At 45.4% G+C, this 23,565-nt stretch overlaps 1 pseudogene; it reads right to left on the bottom strand.

Moving 5' to 3' along the window:
• Positions 1 to 21,969: 21,969 nt before the first annotated feature.
• LOC114683376 lies at positions 21,970 to 23,052 on the bottom strand (annotated as a pseudogene).
• Between the last annotated feature and the right edge of the window lie 513 nt (positions 23,053 to 23,565).

Here is a 23,565-nt window from a genome sequence, read left to right as displayed (position 1 = left end):
TCTGCTTGTAGATATCATTGATTTCCTTTAGCTGGTTTGGTTTCAGCTGTAACAGCCTTTACAAAGAACCCATCAAGAGGTTACCAGAAAGCAGTCAGGAGTGTTCTGGGTTCTAAGACTTGCTCTGCTAATCCTTGCTGGGACAGGGGAAGGCTGTGTGGGAGCATGAGTTCCGTATGTCACGGATTTTCAGATAGAGGCCATCGGTTGGCTCTGCAATGGACTGGGATCAGATCTCATCTGTGTGACTCGGTGGCCAGGTGACTGTTTTTGCCTGTGTACTGAGTTTTCTGGAAGAGAAGCTGATTAGGCCTGTCCCACAGCTTCCTGTAAGGACGTAGATTAACACGGGAGGACAGCCGGACACGGCCAGAGCCGAGGTTCACGCTTAGCTAGTGTTAACATCTCACTGGGGGCTGAGGAGGACAGCTATGCGGATTTGTCATTCACTGTACATAATGCAGAATGTAAATGAGTATATACCTGTGTATAAACATACATACTTAATATAAACTATACACACAGTTCATAAAATACACTTTAGCAGGCTCTGCTTTGTGTCCTAGTGTTTTGTTTTGATTCTTCATTGTAACCTGCCAGGTTGATCCTATGACCTCCGTAACTGGAATGTTGAAGACTTCCGGATATGAAGGTCTTTAAGGTCCCTGTGTGTGTGTACAGTGTTTGGATGAATTGCACAAACAATAAAGTCCTATGCATAGACACTGCTATTTTCAAGCATAAGATGTGCTTGTAACACAAGTCACTGATGGATACTCAACTTTAGCATTGACCTTAGTGAGATTTACTTAACTGTGTCTGCTTTACCAAATAAACAAGTCTGTTTTTTTTTTTAAATTTTCTATACAGCTAGTGATAAAATATCTTTTCTAGCCAAGAATTCTCCCATATCATAAATTCTGTGACTATATTCTACTTGCCTATTTTTAAACTGATTTTTTGTTTTGTTTTGTTTTTGTTTTTTTGTTTTTCAAGGCAGGGTTTCTCTGTGTAGCTCCTCTGTGGAACTCCCTTTGTCCCTTAGTAGACCCAGGATGTCCTTGAACTCAGAGATCTGTCCCCATCTGCCTCCCTCCGCTGGGATTAAAGGTATGTGCCACAACTGCCCCAATTTGTTTATTGAAAAACATAATTGTGACTTATTTTGGGTTCAAAAATCAATCTGATCAATCTGTCATAATGGTGTAAGAGCTGCTGTTTGACTGACTTCCTGTCATATCCACCCCCTCCTCACCCCCCTACCCCATCTTCATCATCACTGGGGACATCCGCTCCTTGTGAGTGAACGTCTATTTGACTATGTTATTCATTAGTATTGCCTTACTTCATTTGTGTTTTAACCTTGACAGTATCAGTCAGGAGATCAGATCGGCACGCGATCCAGATGTTACCATCTGTGATCCTAAAGGAGCAACCTGTAACTCTGATTCCTCAGCTCCGATCACCTGTACCATCGTGGGTTCCTTGTCCTCGAATTCTTAGAGTTAGATCACTTTAAAGAGTGTGACTGCTGTGGGGAGACTTGAAAACGTCTCTGTGTTATTTGAAGGGAAGAGGGTTTTTGTTTTGTTTTAATGCAGTCACTTTTTCACAGCCCATGTTATCACCACCAAGAATAGCGTTCCTTCCTGCCAGTACTCTGCAGAACAATAACTTTCAGAGTTCTGAGCTGTACTTTCCACATTAGCACTGCAGTGGAAGAGGAGGTGTGTCCAAAGGAAAAAAAAAAAGCCCCTGGAAGTTAAACTCCGCCCTTTAAAGGGGCAGGTCCGTGCAGTCTGCCTTAGTTACTGTTGCTGGGATCAAACACCATGGCCAGAAGCGACTTGGGGAGGAAAGGGTTTATTTGACTTACATATCCTAAAAAACCAGTCCACTGAGGGATGCCAAGGCAGGAACTCAAATTGGGTGGTTACCTGGAGGCAGGAGCTGATGCAGAGGCCATGGAGGGATGCTGCTTACTGGCTTGCTCCCCACAGCTTGCTCAGCCTGCTTTCTTACAGAACCCAGAACCACCAGCCCAGGGTGGCCTCACCCCCAATGGGCTGGACCATCCCCCATCAATCACTAATTAAGAAAATGCCCTACAGGCTTGCCTACAGCCCATCTTATGAGACATTTTTTCTCTTGAGGGTCCTTTCTCCCAGATTGACATAGCTAGCCAGCACCTGGTCCCAGCAAATACCTTTCTGCAGCTCCCTCTCTTGACCTCAGAACCAGAAAAAGCACCCTACGGTCCAATTCTGAATTTATAAACGACTTAGGGATGGGTATATTATTTAATGAATAATTCGTAATGACTTATTTTCAAGAAACAGTTATCTGTCCCGTTAATGGCTGGAGACTGTCAAGCAAATCCATGATGCCAACTACAAAGGGAGCTTTTTTCATCTTGTCCTCTCAGTTTCTCCTGGCACATGGGCGGCTCCCACGGGGGGCCTAATCCTCTCCGTCATTATGCATGACTGCTGACTGAAAACCACCACCCAGGGCAGGAGGACCAAAAGAAAGCGAATTCCACCTCATTGTCACCATCTGGAGGAGCGGTTTACTTCAAGATCAGTCACTCTTTTGGAAATTTCTAGAGTGAGTCTCACATTCTTTGGTGCTTGGTAGCCATCTCATTTTTAGCAAACTTCCACCCTCAAGACATTTAAAGAGCTCCATAAAGTTCACTAAATGAATACAAAATCCTACTTTTTGAATGACAAAAAAAAATCTTAGTTATATTCAGTTTCCTCTCAAAGATCACACTTATGAACAACTGTCCTTCCCATTCAGTTTACTTAAGCCAAGTACAAAAGCCAGTTAGCCCAAGATTTCACACTCTGCTTTCTGAAGCATGTTTTTACCAGAGGGAAAGATTAACTCACAACTAATAAGTGTGCCTGCGTTTCCGGGTCTTTGGACCATGCACACGATACCCTGAGCAATTCTTAAGTTTTGTTGTCTAATCTTTGGAAGAATGCAAAACTCAAAGAGGCCATGAGGCCTGTGTCTTGCGTTTAGAGTACACCCTCACCCAAAATGTTGCAGCATGCATCACAAATGACAGCTGACCAACAGCCCTGGGAGGCTGCTCAAGACTTTCTGAAGACGGGCAAGCTGGTGGGAGAGCTGGTGTTGCTTTAAAGCACTTCCAAAAGCAAACCAGAAATGAGATAGGGTCCCTCTGTTGTCAGCAACTCGAGAGGCAGAGGCAGGAGGATCACCCCAAGTTTGAGGTCAGTCTGTTGTACATAGGGCACCCCAGACAGCTGGGGATACACGATGAGGCTTTGTTGGAAAAACAAACAAACAAAAGCCCTTAGTTCGGAGGAGATGGTAAAACCTGGAAGATGCTATGGCGTGTTAAAGAATGGGAAGGCACGTGGGGGCCCGTTAATCTATCCCGACTCCCTTTGGATGTGTTTGAAGTGTTCCATAATAAAAAACAAAAGGCAGGAAGGAAGCCCAGGGGAGTGTGAGGAGCCAGGTGGGAGGTAGGGCTTCTTCAAGGAGTGACAGGGGAGTTGTTTTAGTCCTCATGTTCATAAGAAAGTTATTCTGTGTTTTTCTTATACGAGAATGCATCTCCATCATCCACGGGCAGATGATAGTGGGCAAGCTGAGGTTTGGAGCACACAGAAAGATTTGTAAAAATAAACAGAACAAGGAGAACATTCCAGGTGATGAAAAGGAATGCTGGCATCCGCCCTTGGCAACACCAAGGCATGCAAGGACTTCCAAGCGAGTCCTCTGTTGAGTAAAGCCAGTGTTTCCTCCCCTGGAGATTTGGAGATTCGTGTTCCCTGATAAGGCAGCTGGGCAGGGAAGATGAAACTCACTTAAAACCCAGAGCTCTGGCAGCTGCCCCCCAACTCCCAATCCTGCAGCTGAAGGGCAAGACTGCCTTCTGGATCTGAGTCGTGATTTGTCCAATTGAAGTAATAAATGAGCTTGTATTTTGAAAACGATCTGATCTTGGTGAGAATTCAAGGTCTGTGAAAGGACCAAATCCATACACCATCCCTAACAGGAAAAAAAAAAAAGACAAGAAGTCCACTGTTGCGGTGGGATGCTGAACGCTTGAAGCTCGGAGGGAGAGGGGCTACCGTAGCTGGTTTGGTCTTTTTGTTTTCTGATTATTTTTTAATCAGATAGCTGACGGTGTGCTGTGTTTTTGAGATCAACACTCACTATGTAGTTTTAGACCGGCCTGGAACTTGCTCCACAGCTCCCGACCCGCCTGCCTCCACCCAGCCGGTGCTGGGATTACAGGCCACAGCTGACAATGTTTTCAAGGGAGAGCTGTTTGAGACCCTTGGATGGCCAGACTACAGTTATAATAGTTCAACCCTTCAGATTGCCATCATTTCCTTTTAATTCTTATTGTAAGTTTCTCTACCTACACAAGATACTGCACGTGTATTCAGCTTCAGCCATTAGATGTAGCCATTTACCATCCACCTCGTTAAATCACTTCACCTATAAATAAATATAATCAAACATGTGTTAGTGTCTTTAACAAATCAGTGATTCCTTGAAATTGTCTAATACACAATCCATGTGCGGTTTTTCCTGGTTGACCAAGCACTGTTTTCACAGTTGGCTTTTGTGAATCAAGATCATATTTAATTCAGTCATTCTTAGCTATGGCTGACACCCCACTTATTGTTGGCTTCCTTATTGTTGGCTTGATGACCCACTGGTCCAAGACTCCCTCGACCCTCACAGCATCAACCCAGTTGAAGAAATAAAGTCACTTGGAGAACATCCAACATTGTAGATTTGGCCACTTCTCCAGATCTGTTTGTGTAGCTAGTTTCTTTATCTCCCGTATTTCCAGTCTACTGGGAGAGAGAGTTAAGAGTTTATGAGTCTAAAGTTGGTTAGTCAATCCCTGTCATCCCAGCACTTGGGAAATGTAGGCAAGAGTTCAAGGTCATCCTTGACTACATAGTCACTCTAAGGCCAGCCTGGACTACATGAGACCCTCCCCTCCCCCAAAAAAGCTCAACTAGAATTCTACATAGAAGCTCCCCCCCATTTGCTAAGTATATTCACTCGTTTTGAAATGCATTTTCTATGAGAGACAATTTTTCTTGGTTATTTTCAGGAGAGGGACAAGCTTCAAGCTGGGCATGGGGGTACATGCCTTTAATTGGACTGCTTGGGAGGGATCTCTGTGAGTTTGAGGCCAGCCTGATCTACACTGTGAGCCGCAGGCCAGCCAAAGCTACATAGTGAGACAGTGTCTCAAAAAAGAAAGAGAGTGTCATTCAGCTTTGGTTTTATGTGCTTCTTCCTCTAAGAAATACTTTATTCTATGAAATAACAACATAAATAACTAGTTGGCAGACAAGGATCTTGGGCTGGTTGTGGTGGTTTTCTGGCATTTGGGGTTCGAGCTCCTAACTCTCTTTAGATCACTCCTCTCTGAAAAGTAAAGTTTACAAGGAATCTTCAGCCGTGGGAGTAAAATCAAGATAGCTACATACACAAACCTTTATTAATTGTACACCTAAAGTCAATATTAACCTGTGCTGTTCCAAGGACAGCCTTGAGAAATGAGCGCAAGATCTGGCACCATGAGAAGCTTATATTTAAAAGGCATTTTACATTAATCACTCAGGAATGGAACTTGTGCCACACACCCATCCTAACCACACGCAGACTGCTATCTGCAGTTTTATTCTTGGGTTAATTGCTCCTCTGGTGTGTACTGTAGTTACTGTCCTCTTTGCCCAAGTGTGGAGGTTGTGAGGACCATTTTAAGTGACGCTTCCCTTTTTTTATTCATTGAAAACTAAACTAGAGTGGCCTTTTTGCAGAGATTTACTGTGTCACGCTCCAATGCACAAATAATAAACAGTGTGTCTCCCTACCCGGGATGGTGTGGAGTGACCAGTTCCAAGTTCAATGGTGCATAATGAAATTTCCAAAGTGGTCAAACAGGCTGGATGAGTTTAGGACAATGAGCTTTTATGTTTGAAACTGGGACCCCAGCTGTGACGGGCAGGGGAGGTTTTCTTCTATGCTTGTATGTTGGGGGGTAGGGAGGCGGCTGCAGAAACTCTAGCTGGCGGAGTGAATGGGTTACCTGCTGTGTGCCACGGGAGTTCACTTCATCTCCAGCTGCGAGTCAAGTCTGCCATGGCCCAAGCCTGAATTCTCTGAGAGTGGGGACGTTAAGGAGTGGTTAGGGTGAACCGGCATCCCCAGGGTCTGTCCCAGGCCCCAGGGGAAGGCCATCCACCCGTGAGGAAGTCGCCATTACTGCCTCCACTTTCAAGTTGGTATGGCAACTTCCTTAAGCATGCCCTTCACACACCCGGCTCCAGGCACAAGAAACTCTTGTGTTTGTGACGCAATAGAGCAGAATGTCTTAAGGCTTTTGCAGAGCTGTCCCGAGAGGTGGCTATAATTTAGAAAGTCCCTCGAAACGCTTGAACCCTAAGAGGTCAGGCATTGTAGGGTGCTGGGGATTATTATCTTAAGGTGTGTTACTTACGTTTGTTTATGTTGCATTTGTTTAACTCTGTGAAGCTGTGTTACTGTGCCTGTCTAAAACACCTGATGGTCTAGTAAAGAGCTGACCAGCTAACAGCAAGGCAGGAGAAAGGATGGGTGGGGCTGGCAGGCAGAGAAAATAGAGGGGAAAAATCTGAGAAGCAGGAGAGGAAAGAGGTAGCCAGAGAAGGAGGAGGACTCCAGGGGCCAGCCACCCAGCTACACAGCAAGCCACGGAGTAAGATTTGCAGAAGAGACTGGGAAAAGCCAAGGCAAGGTAGACAGGATAAGTTAAGGAAAACTGGCTGGAAACGAACCAAGCTAAGGCCGGGCATTCATAATTAAGAATAAGCCTCCATGTGTGATTTATTTGGGAGTGCCATTGAAGGGTCTATCACGACTCCATCCCTTTTTGTCTCCCTCCTGGTTGCTATGAGATGCTAATGGACAAACCAGACCTCCTCCACCTTGAGCTCCACAGTGATACACTGTGCTGCGGTTACTAGAATTTGGGGGTCCCTTCATGGTCATCAGGTGAGGAAAGGGAAATCAGGGTCCCCTCTTGGAATTCTTAGTCTTATTAATAAAAGAATTTAAGAATGGACTCAAATGGAAGTTCAAAGACAATCTTATTAGATTTAAAAGGAAAACCAAACCAGGGGAGAATGGAAGAGAGGAGGAAAAAGCCATGCCGTTGAAGCTGGCATGGAGGTTGGACCCATAGCAGACAAGCAACCACATTCAGTGAAAGAGTAAGGGAGCCCAAAATATTGGGGAAACTCAAAGTGTCAAGGAAAGCATACTTAAAAAAAGGAAGGGCATGCTTTTGATCTTATTTTAAGACAGGGTTTATATAGTCCTGGCTGACCTGGAAAACTCTGTGTAGACCAGACTGGCCTCAAACTCACAGAGATCCACCTGCCTCTGAGGCGTAAGCCTCCCTCCACACCTGACTACACTTGGCATTTTGATGTGAGTCCTTGCGCTCAGAAGGCCAGCGCTTTGCCCACTGAACCATCCTCCCAGCCCTATTGAGGCTGTTGAGAGCCGGAAGCCAAGCACAAATGATTCAAATATGCTCCTTCATTCTGTTGCCAGCCATGTGTAAATCCGAGACTGTGACCTACATGATGTGCCTTAAAGGTGCCAGTGATTTCTGTCAAAACACACGCAGGAGAATTCTCAAGCAGACAGACGTATCCTGTGTAATTCAGACTCCACAGGCCGACTAATCCTACGTCCTTCCTAACAAGTCCCCCTGTCAGCGAGCTGTTTCTGGGTCCTGCCCACCGGAGGAGACTGTCATACCTTCTGGAATAAAAAGGAGTGACCTGGGAGGATCTTTAAAAAGGACCAAATGTAGTGCCGGTGTTGCCCTGTTGCTTAGCAACGTCTTCAGCATTTCCATCAACCACATTGGGAACTGAGTCACATGCCCAAGGCCTGAAGCACGGGACAAGTAGGGCTGGTGGCCCTGACCAATGAAACTCACTCTCTCTCGCCTTTGCTCCCTGTGCTGGTTTGAATAGCCATGGCCTCCACAGAGGCACGTGTTTGAATGCTTGGCCCATAGGGGGTGGCACTGTAGGAGGTGTGGCCTTGCTGGAGGAAGTGTGTCACTGTGGAGGCGGGCTTTGAGGTCTCCTATGCTCAAGCTGTGCCCAGTGTGATACACAGTCTCCTTTTCCTACCTGTGGATCAAGATGTAGGACTCTCAGCTCCTCCAACATCATGTCTGCTGCCTGCATGCCACCAGCCGTGAAGATAATGGACTAAACCTCTGAACTGTAAGCTAACCACAGTTTTCCTCTATAAGAGTTTCATGGTGTCTCTTCACAGAAATAAAAACCTAACTAAGACATTCGCCCTGTGCTGGAATCCCCAGAACTACTCCATTGTCTGTATTTCATGCCTTTGGAGCCTGTCTCCTCGGTGGATATGAGAAACAGTCACCTGAGTGGCCAGCTACACACACACACACACACACACACTCACCACATCACATTGACTCTTTGGATTGGTGGAGGTCCTCTCTGGACAAAAGTTGGCTCCAGTGTGTCTGGGCCACACCCGTGTACATCATCGAGTCCACGTTATAATTTCTACGTCTCAGTGAAAGCAACCTGCACGGTTTTGTGTTCTCACTCTCTCTCCCACAAACCACAGAGTGAACTTAAACTTTCTCAGTGAAAACAAGGCCCACGGCTGGGATGTCAGAGGTACCTAGAGCCCTGGGATTCCCACATGTACCGTTCCCTCCTCGAAAGCCATTGAGAAGGACTGTTCTTGACAGCCTACACCCAGCATGCACTGCGGACACCCACCTGAGAGCTGCCCTGTTCCTGACTCCTAAACAGCCCACATGTCCGAGGAGACCGCACGGTTTCGGCTGGAAGGGAACGTGTTGGGCTCAGTGAGGCCAGCACTTTCTCCCTGCTCACACTGCACTGGCTTGTCATGGAGCTCTTGGCATGGCAGATATTCCTGCGCACCTCATACAGCACTGGTCTCCTGACTGATGTATCTCTGTTACAGCAGTCAGAGGACTCCTGGAAATCTTCTAGGGTCCACACTTACTGGTCAGGCTCCTGAAGCCAAGCTTGAAGGTGGGCAGGGAGACTGCCAGTATTGTCTTGGAATCCGGCTTCCTGATGGCTAGCTGAAGAACCCCATGGAGAAAGCAAATAAAGAATCTGAGACCCACAGGTTGGGCTGTAGAATTGGCTGGGCAGTTAAGAGCACTTGTTGCTCTTGCAAAGGACTCGGGTTTGATTCCCAGCACTGGTATGATGGCTAACAACCATCTGTAACTCCAGCCCCAGGAAATCTGATGTCCTCTTCTGATCTTTGAGGGCACCAGGCATTCCTGTGGTGCACATACACTCATGCATACAAAACACCCATGTGCATAAAATAATACAATAAATAAATGAAAGAATCCAAGACCCGTGAGTCCAGCTCCATTAGCAACTGGTGGCACAGGGCAAATTCTCTCTTCTCCACTTAGACTTTTAAGAAGGGGTGTGTGTGTGTGCTCTAGTTAGGGAGGGGAGGGGATATAATCCAGAAAAGGGAAAGAGGAAGATAAAATAATAGGACATCAGAAAAAAGTCATAAGGAATCATACTACTGTCTTCCTAAAATATCTACAATACACGTAAGCTGTATATAAATACCGCATATAGTTTAAATGAAAAGTTTCCATCTTAACTGATAAAAACTGCTTCCTCCAAGAGTCAAAGTCTATCTACCAAAAACTCCAACACCAGGCAGAGGAGCCCTCTTTTGAGTTGTCAGGGATGTCCAGGAGACTCCCAAAACTTACAGACAAGGTTTTCTTGTTGTCCTTGCTTGGTTGCTCTCTGGAGATGGAAGGTAAGTCCCTGTTGAAGATACCATGAACTTTAGACACAGGGCCCAAGGGCCACTGAGGTGGGACTGATCTGAAAGCCTCCTCCCTGAGGACGGAGTTTCATGGTACTAGAAGGTACCACGTAAGCTTCCAAAGGAAGGAAGTAACAACTGTCCTACCTGTCTATGTGGTGATATTTTATTTGTGCTTTAATAAATAAAGCTTGCCTGGAGATCAGAGGGAAAAGCCAGCCACAATACAGAAGTCAGGCAATGTTAGCACGTGCCTTTAATCCTGTCACTCGGCAGGCAGGAGTTCAAGGCCATGCTGGGAACAGAGCTAGGCATTCCAACACTAGTTAACCATGGTGGTCTGGAGGTCTGTACAGACAGGCAAAAAGTGACAGAGCTGGGTAGGAAGAGGAAGTGATGGAGCTGGACAGAGAGAGCAAATCAGATGGCAGAACAGCAAGGCATATGTGCGTGGGTAGACAGGAAGTAACTCGCATGTGGAAGCTGCGGCGTCGGTGAGGTAAGGTTGGCTGGTGGCTTTCCCTATTTCCCTGATCTCTCCCAGGCTTTCACCCCTACATCTTGCTCCATGTTTTTTTATTTAATAAGACTGTTTAGAAATTCATCTACATATTTATGATGTTTAGGAACCCCAACTACACCCAGCATGGCCGGATAACCCTCAGCGCAGTGGTGACCTGCGTACCTTGACATTAGCTGATAGCGATCCAATTGAGCTAAAAACTGCTCAATGAGGGGGAAGCTGTGCCTGGCACTGGAAACCTGGCCAACTACAGGGCTAGAGAAGCCATGGATCTTGGAGAAGAATCTACAACCGCCATTTTGCTAAACCAGCTCAATCCCTAAATATTTGTCTATTTACCCACAGATAAGTGCGGTCTTCACCCTCATCAAGGAAAGTTCTCTTTGCAACAGACAGAGACCACTACAGAAAACCACAACCATCCCAACTCAGAGCTGTGGAGCCCAGGCCTAGCTTATGCATGTACAACACATCTTCTTGCATTTAGGGCTCAGGAACCGTTGCGGAAGAGAGGGCAGAAAGATTAGACGACCCCAAGGAACAGAGAGTGTGCAGCGGGTCGTGTCTCCTAGAAATGTCAGAAGCTGCACCCATGCAGTCTCACCAGCATGGCTGCCCAAAGCTCAGGAGGCCTCAACCCTAGACAAAGAACTACAGGCAACTGAGGGATGCCGAGGGCTGCAGAAATAGTCTTCCCAGGGAACAGCCTACCAGTTGGTTATTTAGTACCAAATGGTCAGCCATGAAAACATATCCATGCAAGTAACATTATACAGACTGAACAGATTGTATTTAGAAATACACACACACACACACACACACACACACACACGTACATACACACACATGTGCATTCATACGAATACTTACATATGTAGCAATGAAAAAAGAGGTGATGAGTTTGAAAACAAGGAGGGGTATATCGGGTGGAGGGAGGAAAGGGAAGAGGGAAATGATGCAATTATATTAAAATCTCAAAAAGAAGAGAAAGGAAGGAAGAAAGAGAGAAAGAAAGAAAGAGAAAGAAAAGAAAAGAAAGAAAGAAAGAAAGAAAGAAAGAAAGAAAGAAAGAAAGAAAGAAAGAAAGAAAATAAAGACAAGGAGTTAGCTGTGTTTTGAACAGCCTAGAGATGTGCAAATATTTGCCCTTCTTCCCGCCCTGCCTGCCTGTACTGCCTGGGATTACTGTCTCAACAAAGCCTTAATGTACTTGCTTTGACTTTGGTTCTGGGTTTTCAGACCTAGGGTAGGAAAAGATAATACCAGAATACCTAGTATTCTTTTCTCAATTTCAAAGCTTGTAAAAGTTCTCTCTCTCTCTCTCTCTCTCTCTCTCTCTCTCTCTCTCTCTCTCTCTCTCTCTCTCTCTCTCACACACACACACACACACACACACACACGTATATTAGCATGTTGCTTGCACGTCTTTCTGTGTCTGTATCAGGTGCATTATTGGACCCGTGGAAGCCAGATATTTGGTTATAGGCCACCAAGTGAGTGTTTGGAACTGAACTTGGGTCCCATGGAAAAGCAGCCAGTGTCTTTAACCATTAAGCAATCTCCCCAGCTCCCCTCCAAATATTTGTATTTGTTTTTATTGTATGAATGTTTTGCCTGCATATCTCAACGTGTGTGCCAGGTTCCCATAAAGGTCAGAAGAGGGCATTAGATTATAGGAGGCCATGAGCTACCATGTAGGTGCTGGAAATTGAACCTGAGTCCTCTGTAAGAGCAGCCAGTACTCCTAACCACTGAACCATCCCTCCAGCCCCCTTGTAAAAGGTTTTGACCTTGATCATTTATTTTCTTATGTTATTTCTAAAAGCCATGCGTAGCTACAGTAGAAAATTTGGAAAAAAATGCAGAAGAAATGCAAATAATTACTAAATGATGAAAACCTTGGGCATATTAGAAAGTTTACTTCTGGCTTTTATTCTTTCCGAAAGCTGCTTTACAGGCTGGAGAGGTGGCTCAGAGGTTGAGAGCCCTGGCTGCTCTTCCAGAGGTCCTGAGTTCAATTCCCAGCAACCACATGGTGGCTCACAACCGGCGCCCTCTTCTGGCCGGCAGACATACATGCAGACAGAACACGGAATACATAATTAATAAATCTAAAAAAAAAAAAAAAAAGGCTACTTATTAGTATCTGTTTGCTGATTGGTTGCTATTCTTTTTGTTTTTTGTTTCACGGAGTTGAAGGGCACACCCATGCTCAGCAAGCCCTCTCCTGACGAACTGCTTCTCCAGCCAACGGGTGTTTGTTTTCCACTGTCTTTCCACAAAACACCTAGATGGATTATTTCAAAACTCTCTCTCGGGCCCACAGCAGACCATCTGTAGATCTGTGTGTGGACCACTTACGTGGGAATAAATATAATGTGAATAATATAAAAGTAATACAAACACATAGGGTAGGAGTCCCAAGTGCATTCTAGAAACGGCTAGAATTTCCCAACATCCCCCAACATGCTTTACCAACGCCTTGGTCTGTGGTAGATTTTCTGAGCGCACATGACGGCTGAGCCTCCTCTTCACACTCAGTGACTGCGCTAATAATAACCTCCCGGGTGATGTTCGGAGAACAATAGGCATGGGAGGAGAGCTGATGAGCACCACTATAAATACTCACGGAAAGAAGAACTGTCAGGAGGGCCTCCGTGCGAGCGAGCGGTGCTCGGCAGCTGGAGTGAATACTGCTAAAATAGCGAGGAGGAGTCGTGTTGGCTGGGGAGGCAACATCAGCACTTTGGGAGACTAGTGCATTTGCGACCAGTCCCATGAGCGAACCCTGACTTTTCTGTGTGTCTGTTGTTTGACCTTGAACACTGTGGGTTCCTGTTTTCTCACCTGAAACATGAGGATAATAACAGAAACCTTGATGGCTCTCTCTGCCATAAAGAATGATCTTCCTCTTCCCCTCCCCTTTCCTTCTCCTTCTCCCTACCCTCTCTTCTCTCTTCCTCCCCCCTCCCCCCCACCCCTGTTCCTCTTCCTTCTTCTCCCCTTCTTCTTGCCCTCCTCCTCCCTTCCCTCTCCTACCCCCTCTCCTCTTTCCCCAGGGTTCCTCACCCAGATGTTAGCCCACAAAGGTTCTGGATAGGTTTTGGACAATCGTGATTTTCCTGGGGTCGCCGAGAAAACTCTGTCTCTTACTTGAATGGAAAAGCATTGAGAATTATGTAAACATTGCAATCTTAGTTTCTGGAGATATTTGCAAAGTTTTCTGACAGCCTTGCCAGGATTGGAAGTTCCCAGAAATATTAGCATTTTTTGTACTTAACATTTTCCCTTGTTTTTGAGAATTTCACACGAGTGTACAATGAAATTGATTATATCTGCCCTCGGTTCTCCTTCAATGCCCCCTCCTCCCACATAGTCCTTTCAACATGTTCTCGCTTCAACGTCATAATTTTGATAACCCAGTAAGTCCAGTTAGTGCTAGCCATATGTGTATGGGTGTGGGGCTGTCTCCTGGAGCCTGGACAATCTACTAGTGGCCACGTCCTCAAAATAAAGAACGATTCTCCCTCCCACAGCAACTATCCATGGTCAACAGCTCCTCAGTAAGGGGTGGAGCCTAGACATCATCTTTCTCTCTGCGCTGGGATGTGGGATGGCTTGATCTTGTGCGGATCTTGTACAGGCAACCACAGGGCCTGTAATAACAATTTGTATCTGGTGTGGATTTCACTTGATCCTCTTAGGAAGTAGAACAGGAAACAGAGGTCAACAAGAATCAAATGCTACTTGGCAAGCAGAGGCAGGCAGAGATCCCAGTTCAATGACAGCCTGGTCTACAGAGGGAGTTCCAGGTCCAGGACAGTCAGGACTACACAGAGAAACCCTGTCTCAAAAAACCAAAAACAACAACAACAACAACAACAACAACAAAAAACAAATACTTTCTCTATTTGTAGTTGATAGGGGCAAAGCTAAATGCTAAATTCTGAATTGTTTACTCATTCAGATCTAAAGATCTGATTTAAAATATAATTTTATTTGCAAGAAAATGCTTCCTTTGAACTAATAAGTTGTTAAAATTGAAGGCAATGTTTATATTCTTTCTTTTTTTGCTGTTTGTTTGTTTGTTTTTCAAGACAGGGTTTCTCTGTGCAGCCTGGGCTGTCTTGGAACTTGCTCTGTAGACCTCGCTGGCCTCAAACTCACAGGGATCCATCTGCTGCTGCCTCCTGAATGCTGTGATTAAAGCCACCACTGGCCAGCTTTGAAGGCAATATTTAGACAGTCAGCATTTTATAAATGCTGAATTGTTTAGTTATCTTTGCATGGAAATGACCTGTCTCTCTCACGTCCCCTTTCCTGCCGATCACACCTTACTCTTCCGAGCACTCAGTCAGGGAGCAGGGCAAAGAGTGTCCTTCTAGGCTTCGATGCCAGAAAGATGTCTTTCCCTCTCCTCTCATGGCCACAGAGATTCCTCCTAGTTCATCGATGTTTGAAATTCCATAATTTACTGCTTTGGTTTAAAGCCAGAAGAAGGGATGCAAAGTCAATTTCTGCCTGGCTTGTGCCCAGCACGATCTTGTTTATATTCTCATCAGTCTTACACCAGTCATAAATGAGGGAACTGAGGCTCGGGAAAATTTAGTAAATTTTTCAGGGCCACGAGATTACCAGAAGGGGTTCTAAGTAAATCCAAGTTGGATGACTCAGATCTGGATTCATCCATACTAAAGGCTAATATTTATGTGAACCTGGCGTTGCATCAAGTATGTATCCTGATTCATACTTATTCTCAGTGTGAATGAGTGTCGCCTGATGAGAGCACTCCACCCATGTCCTGCCTCTTCGTTGTTGTGTGCCCCACAGGGATTCAGACTGCATGAGGTCTTTGACTCCATGCTTTTTCCAAGAAAGTTAGGGAAGAATTAGTCCCTGTCAGTCCTTGGCTCCAACTCTAGTAGCGCTCAAGCCAATGACTGATGGGAATGTCATAGAAAAGTCAAAGCTACATCAAGGGACTCAGAACCATTTGTAACTCCAGTGCCCCCTTCTGGCTTCCATGCTTCCATGGGCACCTGCATACACATACATGTATACACACACACACAAATAAATCTCACACAAATAAAATAAATCTTTTAAATATAAATAACCTTTTTCTTTTTTCTTTCTTTCTTTCTTTCTTTTTTTTAGACAGAATCTCTCTATAATGTAGCTCTGGCTGTCCTGGAACTCATCATGTAGACCAGGCTAGCCTCAAACTCATAGAGATTCATATGCCTCTGTCTCCTCAGTGCTGAGATTAAAAGGTGTGCAAAACCATGCCTGGCTATAAATAATTGATGAACAAGTGGTAAAGTTTTACATATATGAGAATTGCATTAAAATGAATTTTTGTATGATTTATTATCAGTAAATGTTTGATTTGTGTATCTATCTACCTGGGTCTCTGTAAAAAAATTTCAGTTAAAAAGGGCATGGAAATGTTCAGAAACTCAATTTCAGTTCTTCCATGAGAGCTTAAAAATAGATATCATGGGATTGATAGCGATCAGAAAATTAAAAATAGGTAAGGTGGTTTGAGCAGAGAAAGACATGTGAAACTGAAGACAAATGGAGAGAAATCAGACTGAAGCTCAGACAGAAAAAAAGATTTAAAAAAAATGAACAGAGCTTGGTTGGGTGTGGTAGTGAATTTCTGTAATCCTGGTACTTGGGAAGTAGAGGCTGGAAGACCAAGAGTTTAAGGTCAGCAGCAGAAGCTATGTGGTGAGTTCAAGGCCAGACCGGGCTCCATGCAACCCTGTCTCAAACAACAACAATAACAACAACAAAATATCTCTGTGACTGTGCAATGTTTGACAAGTTGATGTGCAGTGAGAATCTCAGAAAGAGAGAAGACAGTGTGTGTGTGTGTGTGTGTGTGTGTGTGTGTGTGTGTGTGTGTGTGTTAGGATGTAAATTTGAAGAGGGTTATGACCTCCTAATTTCCAAATTTGAAATAAAAAACCCCAACCTATTTCAATTGAATCACTTAAAGAAGCTTAGAAAGTTTCAACCAGGATAAAGTCAAAGGAAAATACGATTAGGCACAGTGCTGGCAAAGTGCCAAAACAAAAAATAAAACAACCAAGAAAAAGGGTGCCTTAGATACAGGCGAACAATGATGGAAAACAACAAAGAAAATAACAGGGAAAAAAAAAATCTCTGAAGTGCATACAAAAGGAAAAAAAAAAATCTGTCAACCTAGAATTACATAATAGCAAAAGTTCTAAATTAATCCAAAGCGAAGCTCAGAGACCTAAATCAGTGGAAACATGGTGTGGTGGATGGAATGAGAAGGGCCCTCATAGGCTCATGTGTTTGATTATTTGGTCCTTAGTTGGTGCAACTGTTTGGGAAGGATTAGGAGGTGTGGTCTTGCTTGGAGGAGGTGTGTCCCTGGGACCGGACTTTGAGGTTTCAGAAGGATTCCCCGGGATTCTCAATGATCTCTGGTTCTGTCTTGTGGTTGTGGATCAAGATGTGAGCCTTCAGCAATTCCTCCATCACCGTGCCTGCCTGCAAGCTGCCATATTCTCCGTCACGATGGTCATGGATTCTAACCCTCTGGAACTGTGGCTCCAGAATTAAATGCTTTCTTTTATAAGCTGGCTTGGCCATGGTGTTTTATCACAAAATAGAAAATGTAACTGAGACACGTGGGTCTGGGTGATTTAAGCTTCACAGTGTGTAGTAGGGTAGAGGCCAGAGCCAGTCTCTGAGGTCAGCTCAGGACTAAGCTCTTGGTTGCCTGAACTTTTTTATTTTCTCCCTGTCTCACTTTCTCACTTGTAAAATGAGGAGGATAATAACATCTCCTGGACACGGTTATCACAGAGAGATTAGTGCAATGTTTAATTTCTAGCCATCTGGGGATTTCCCATCTATCTTTCTACTGAAGGTTGAGCCTTGGTAATCAAAACACCTGAGATTCCAAATGTCTCCAATTTTTGAATTTTTTGAACACTGACACAAAGCCACAAATGAAAAATTCTACACTAAATAAAACTAACACATAACATTATTAATATACTACGTAACACTGGTTTCAGGCTGTGTTTATATATGAATGTAACATGAATGATATCATGTATAGACTTGGGCCCTATACCAAAAAGATTTCATTATGCAAAAGCAAAACACTCCAAATTGAAAAAAAAAATGAAATTTGAAACACTTTTGATCTCAAGCATTTAGAATACAAAGCCTATATTTCTTTTTTAGCTTAATTCTGTTATGGCCCAGGAACATACTTTGTGTGTTCCTTCGAGCTATAAAGGCTTATGTAATGATACAGGATTAGTCCGTCTTGATGAATGGTTTCCTACTCTTTCTACTTATTTGAAAAGATTACATATTTTGTCACTGGGTACAGTGTTCCAGACATGTCATCTAGACCCAGCTGATTGATGATACCATTCAAATTCTCCGAAATCCTTCCTGGAATCTTCCTGCCCGTCTTGTACTTCTCCCGATTGCTGAAATTGGAGTGTGAAAACTCCAAGTACAGCTATGGATTCCCCGAAACTCTCAGCAGTTCTGTCAGTTTTTGCTTCCTGTATCACGAAGCTCTGAACTTAGATGCACATGTCTTTACCCATGTTCTTGTGTGTGAGATGTGACATGACAGATAGTCTGCATTTAAAAAAAGCTTACTGATCTGTTTTGAAGACTTATTTTACTTTTTCTTTATGTGTCTATGCTGGCAACTGTGTGTGTGGCTATGTGCATGAGAGTGCAGGTGGGTATGGATGCCCAGAGTGTTGGATCCCCTGGAGCTGAAAGTACAGTGACATGTCATGAACTGGTCAACGTTGGTGGGAACTAAACTTCTGCAAGAACAGTATGCTCTGAACTACTGAGCCACCTTTCAGCCCCCAAATGCAACTTTTAAAATGCCCAAACCAGGAAGAACACTGCAGGAAATAGTTATTTAACAGTGCCAATATACAAGAGTCTGTGTGACCAGTGAATGAAAGACGAGCATTACAGGGCAGAGAATCACCAAGGAGTCACACGGTTCGTGATGTTTCTAGTGTGCTGACCTCTGACCTGAAGAATCCGCATGGCAGAGAAGCAAATCATCGGGATCATTGGCTCTATGGACACAGTCTGGGAAGATTTCTTCTTTAGGCTCCAGTGTGCCCTATAGGAAACAGTGTGATTCTGGGGCCAGTTTGCTGGGTCCCGTTTCTTATCCCAACACTCACTTGCTGAGTGGACCTCAACATTTTTCTCTTTCTGCCTCATTTTTCCCCTCCACCTCTTCCAAAAGAGCTTCAAAACACACCCTGATAACAATACCCACCATAGAGGGTCATCGTAAGGATTAAGCGATTTGACCCAGGAAGAAGGGTGTTTAACACATGGTAATCATCCAGCAAACAAAGCCTGCTCTGAAAGCAACTGCCTGCATTAATTGAATGAAACAGGCAGAACAAGTCCTTGTATTGGTTTCCATGTCAAAGCTAAGGACCACAAACGGAGTAAGCTGTAAACAAAGAAGATCGTTTGGCCATGGTTCTGGAGGCTAGAAGACTGAAGTCAAGTTTTTGTGCTGGGCCACACTCCCTCTGACCTTCTAGGGAAGGGTCCTTCCTCACCAACTTCTCTGGAAGCCATGAGCTTGACCTGATCTCCACAAATGTCTGTCGTAGAATATACTAAGGTGTGCTACTTTTGTTTATGTGCATTTGTTTAACTCTGTGAAGCTGTGTTACTGTGCCTGTCTAGAACACCCGATGGTCTAATAAAGAGCTGAATGGCCAATAGAGAGGCAGGAGAAAGGAAAGGTGAGGCTGGCAGGCAGAGAGAATATATAGAAGGAGAAATCTGGGAGGATTGGAAGAGAAGGGGGAGGACATTAGGGGCCAGCTACCCAGCTACACAACCAAAGAGTGAAAGTAAGATTTACAGAAGTAAGAAAAGAAAAAAGCCCAGAAGCAAAAGGTAGATGGGATAATTTTAAGTTAAGAAAAGCTGGGTAGAAACAAGCCAAGCTAAGGCCTGGCATTTATAATTAAGAATAAGCCTCCCTGTGCGATTTATTTGGGAGCTGGGTGGCAGGCCCCCCAAAAGAGTAAAGAGTAATAAAACAATAAATGCCTACCTGTTTTTCTGTCCTGGTCTCTCTTAGAGTATTTTACTAATATCCTAATTTCAGCCCCATTGACAGACCCTTTTTTCTGTTTTTCTGATCCCTACATCCACACTTGCTGGAGAGGTGAACTGTGGTTGAGGGGGGTGTGACTGTTAGTCTGACCATGTGTGAAGGAAGCTCAGGTGATGATGGAAAGAACAGTTCTTGTATGACTGAGCCGCAGACTCCCAAGAGCACTAACCTCTCTCTGGCCCTGTTCTGCCAGGATTCAACCAAGGGGAAGTCACAAGTTTAAACTCCCAGTGAGGGGGAGGGCCAAATGTGTAAGTGTAGGTTTTCCTAGACACTAAAGTGAGGACTTGGTGCCGACCTCCTTGTGTCCTGCAGACATTTCTTCCAGGGAAAATGCTGGGCGATGCCATTTTCCTGGAGAGTATTTTTAGGCCATCAAACTCAGCCTCGCACCTCTAGACCCAGGGCTGGCAAAAATTATAATTCCGCCTTCGTACCCTCCATTTGATGGAAAGATCCCTCCTAGGAGATATTTCCTTTCTGCTCCAGATCTTCGTTGGAGCCCTCTCTTTCCAGTTGAACCTGAAGTTCCAGAACATTCGATTTCTGAAGACATCTACTCTATCCTTTGTTCTGTGTCTCCAAAGTGGAACAGGATACTGATTAGCCCAACACAGGATTGTCGAATTTCCAATACAGAAAAGAAGATGGGAAAGGTCTGGAAAGGAATACACGTGTACTCATGTACATGTGTGGGTACAAGTATGTGCGTGCATACATAGACATCTGTTGTATAGCAATTTCTTCCCAGATAAACCTTCACCTTGGAAGCAAGCTTATTGAGAAGCTGTATGTTAAAAGGCAGATACAGCATCTGGGTTTTCTAAGAGCAGATGAGGCATTCCATTCTGCAGGAACCGCAGTGATCTACACATGAGTCTCTTCCGTCCCAAGCATCTGTAAACCATAAGGACTGTTGAGGGACACGCTCAGACTAGCTGAGCTGCTTCGATGGGAGACCTACCAAATGGTCTGGAAGAGGTTGAGACCAGCTAAGCTGACTGGAAGAGGCTCAGGCTAGCTGAGCCACCTGGATAGGACACCCTCCACCCTGCTGAGCTGCCTGCAGGTTGTACAGGGTGGGCTCCGGGTTTCTGGCTCTCACGAGCTGTCTGTCATCCATGCTGGGGTGGGCTGTGGTGATACAGCTGTCTTTCAGTCATTTCTGCGGCTGTAAGTCACCCCTCATCTTTATTTCTATAAGTAGCCCCAATAAAACTCTTTGGTTCCTTGAGTTGGATGTTGTTGGTATCTGTACTTGGATTGTCTTCGGCTCCTTATCTGGTTTGAGACAGTATTTGTTCGTGTCTTCCTAGGGACAGTATTACACAACATACAGATGCTCAGATGTGTAGGGAGCCGCTATTCAAAGATGGCGCTGGCTCCCTGGTAGCCTAGCTGTAAACAACTCCATATTTGGCTATGATGCACGAGTATGGTAATTGGCCTTATGTCCTCAGCCTATCCCGTGGCTCCCCGTGCTAGCATTCTGGAGGGACCCAATCACAGTACGGCACGTTTGCCTGATTCCATATATAAGCAGCTGCAGTTTAGTCCCCGGGGCCCCCTCACCTCCCACTCTCCCTTAACCAAGAGGCGCTCCAATAAAGTGTGATCTGAGAAGAATCCTCGCGTGGTGGTCGTTCTTCCTCGCTGGCCGAGGAGCGCGCCGCACAGATGTACATATGGTATCCTGCAGAGGTACTTGGGAAGAGTACCCCAATCAAAGGGACCGGCTCAGTGAAGAATCCACAGCTGGGGGCTGGAGAGATGGCTCAGGGGTTAAGAGCACTGGCTGTTCTTCCAGAGGTCCTGAGTTCAATTCCCAGCAACCACATGGTGGCTCACAACCATCTACAATGAGATCTGGCTCCCTCTTCTCGCCTGCAGACAGAACACTCACTGTATACATAATAAATAAATAAATCTTTTAAAAAAAAAAGAAAGAATCCACAGCTGGAAGTGACTTATCTCTCTGGTTCAGTGAGCTGAACCCAAGACAGCGTTATACCTGAAGGGTTTAGTGAGCTCTTATCTTCCTCAGGAACATTTGCTATGATTCTTTACTGTTTAGCTACGAGGCTGAAAGTCTCTTTGGAGTCTTATAACTTCTGTTTTATATGGATATTTATTTTGAAATACTTTATAACGTTCCATGCATTTGCAAGAAACACGTTCAGTGCATTGAATTCAGGTGGTCGCTTCCTAGCGGCTTGCTTACTATGGGTGTGGCCGGCACGCGATGGGAACAGATAGGTTGTTTAAATAACTGTTGGTTGTGCCTCACATGAGGCCTCTTGAGGGAAATGAAATTTAGCAATAATTCTTTTTTTATTATTATTATGAATGACACTGTATTCAGTCATTTTCTTTACAACTGAAACTCTGGGAATTCAAAATTAACACCCTTGCCCGTGAGCTTCTTACACACACCAGAAAAGGTTTCGACCTTAAGCTCCACGTTGTCGTTCTGCTGGGCTTCGTCTCAGTGAACCGTCAGCGGGCGGCTGCCATCCAGTTTCTCACGGATCCTCTTCCCCTCAATCTCCCTTGGGAAGACCAAGTCCTCGATGGTGGCTTCACGCACTGCAGTGAGGGTGCGGCTTCATGCACTGCAGCGAGGGTGCGGCTTCACGCACTGCAGTGAGGGTGCGGCTTCACGCACTGCAGCGAGGGTGCGGCTTCACGCACTGCAGCGAGGGTGCGGCTTCACGCACTGCAGTGAGGGTGTGGCTTCATACACCGCAGTGAGGGTGCGGCTTCACGCACTGCAGCGAGGGTGCGGCTTCACCCACTGCAGCGAGGGTGCGGCTTCACCCACTGCAGCGAGGGTGTGGCTTCATGCACTGCAGCGAGGGTGCGACTTCACCCACTGCAGCGAGGGTGTGGCTTCATGCACTGCAGCGAGGGTGTGGCTTCATGCACTGCAGCGAGGGTGTGGCTTCACCCACTGAGGCGAGGGTGTGGCTTCACACACTGCAGTGAGGGTGTGGCTTCACGCACTGCAGCGAGGGTGTGGCTTCACGCACTGCAGTGAGGGTGTGGCTTCATGCACTGCAGTGAGGGTGCGGCTTCACCCACTGCAGCGAGGGTGTGGCTTCCTGTTTACTTATTTTTCCTTCGGCTTTTCCGAGTTGGCTGGGGCAAAACCCTCCTCTGAGCAATGAGGACCCCGTGCCTCCCACTGAACTTTTTCTCCAATTCACGAACCATCCGGACTTGGATTTTCTGGAAAGATCTCAGCTGAGGAACTGGTACCAAAATTATGATGATAGCTTTGCGGCCACCACCACCAACTTCAATTTCCTTGGTCGTGGTGAGGTTGAGTTCCCGCAGCTGCGCCTTGAGTTCTGAGTTCATCTCCAGCTCGAGCAGCGCCTGAGAGATGCCAGACTTGAACTCTGTCCGGCTTCTCACCATTGGGCTTCCCGATCTTGGCGCTGGAGCTGAACATGGTTCGTTCATAGGAGTAGGGCCGGCTTAGAAAGAGGCCCCGATCTAGGGAGAACAGCTCATATCCGGGTGGCGGAACGAAATTGAGCACTAATTCTGAGTATGGACTACTTTGCATCCCCACCCCACCCCATTCCCCATCCCACCTCCGCCCTGACCCAGGACCACAACAGAACACAAAATGTTTTCATCTTTTGTTCCTTATAGAAGTCTTATCTTTTAAATTACGTGTGTGTGTGTGTGTGTGTGTGTGTGTGTGTGTGTGTGTGTGTGTGTGTGTGTGTGTTGGTGGGGCGGGGGTTGTGCACATGCCAAGTGTCCAGGTAGAAATCAGAGGAAATTTTGCAGAAGTTGCTTCTCTCCTCTTCCGCCGTGTGGTTCTGGGGATCGAATTCAGACTGAGCTTGGCAGCCAGCGCCTTTATCCACTAAACAACCATCTCGCTAGCCATCTAGTTCTCATGTTTAAGGTGTTTCCTTTGAGTTTTACTATTTACCATACACTTAATCTCGTT

The sequence above is a fragment of the Peromyscus leucopus genome, chromosome 17, assembly GCF_004664715.2.
Source record: "Peromyscus leucopus breed LL Stock chromosome 17, UCI_PerLeu_2.1, whole genome shotgun sequence".
In the NCBI taxonomy this organism is placed as follows: Eukaryota; Metazoa; Chordata; class Mammalia; order Rodentia; family Cricetidae; genus Peromyscus; species Peromyscus leucopus.
The sequence above is the reverse complement of the archived record's forward strand: the minus strand, read 5'-3'. Positions and strand labels throughout refer to the sequence as shown.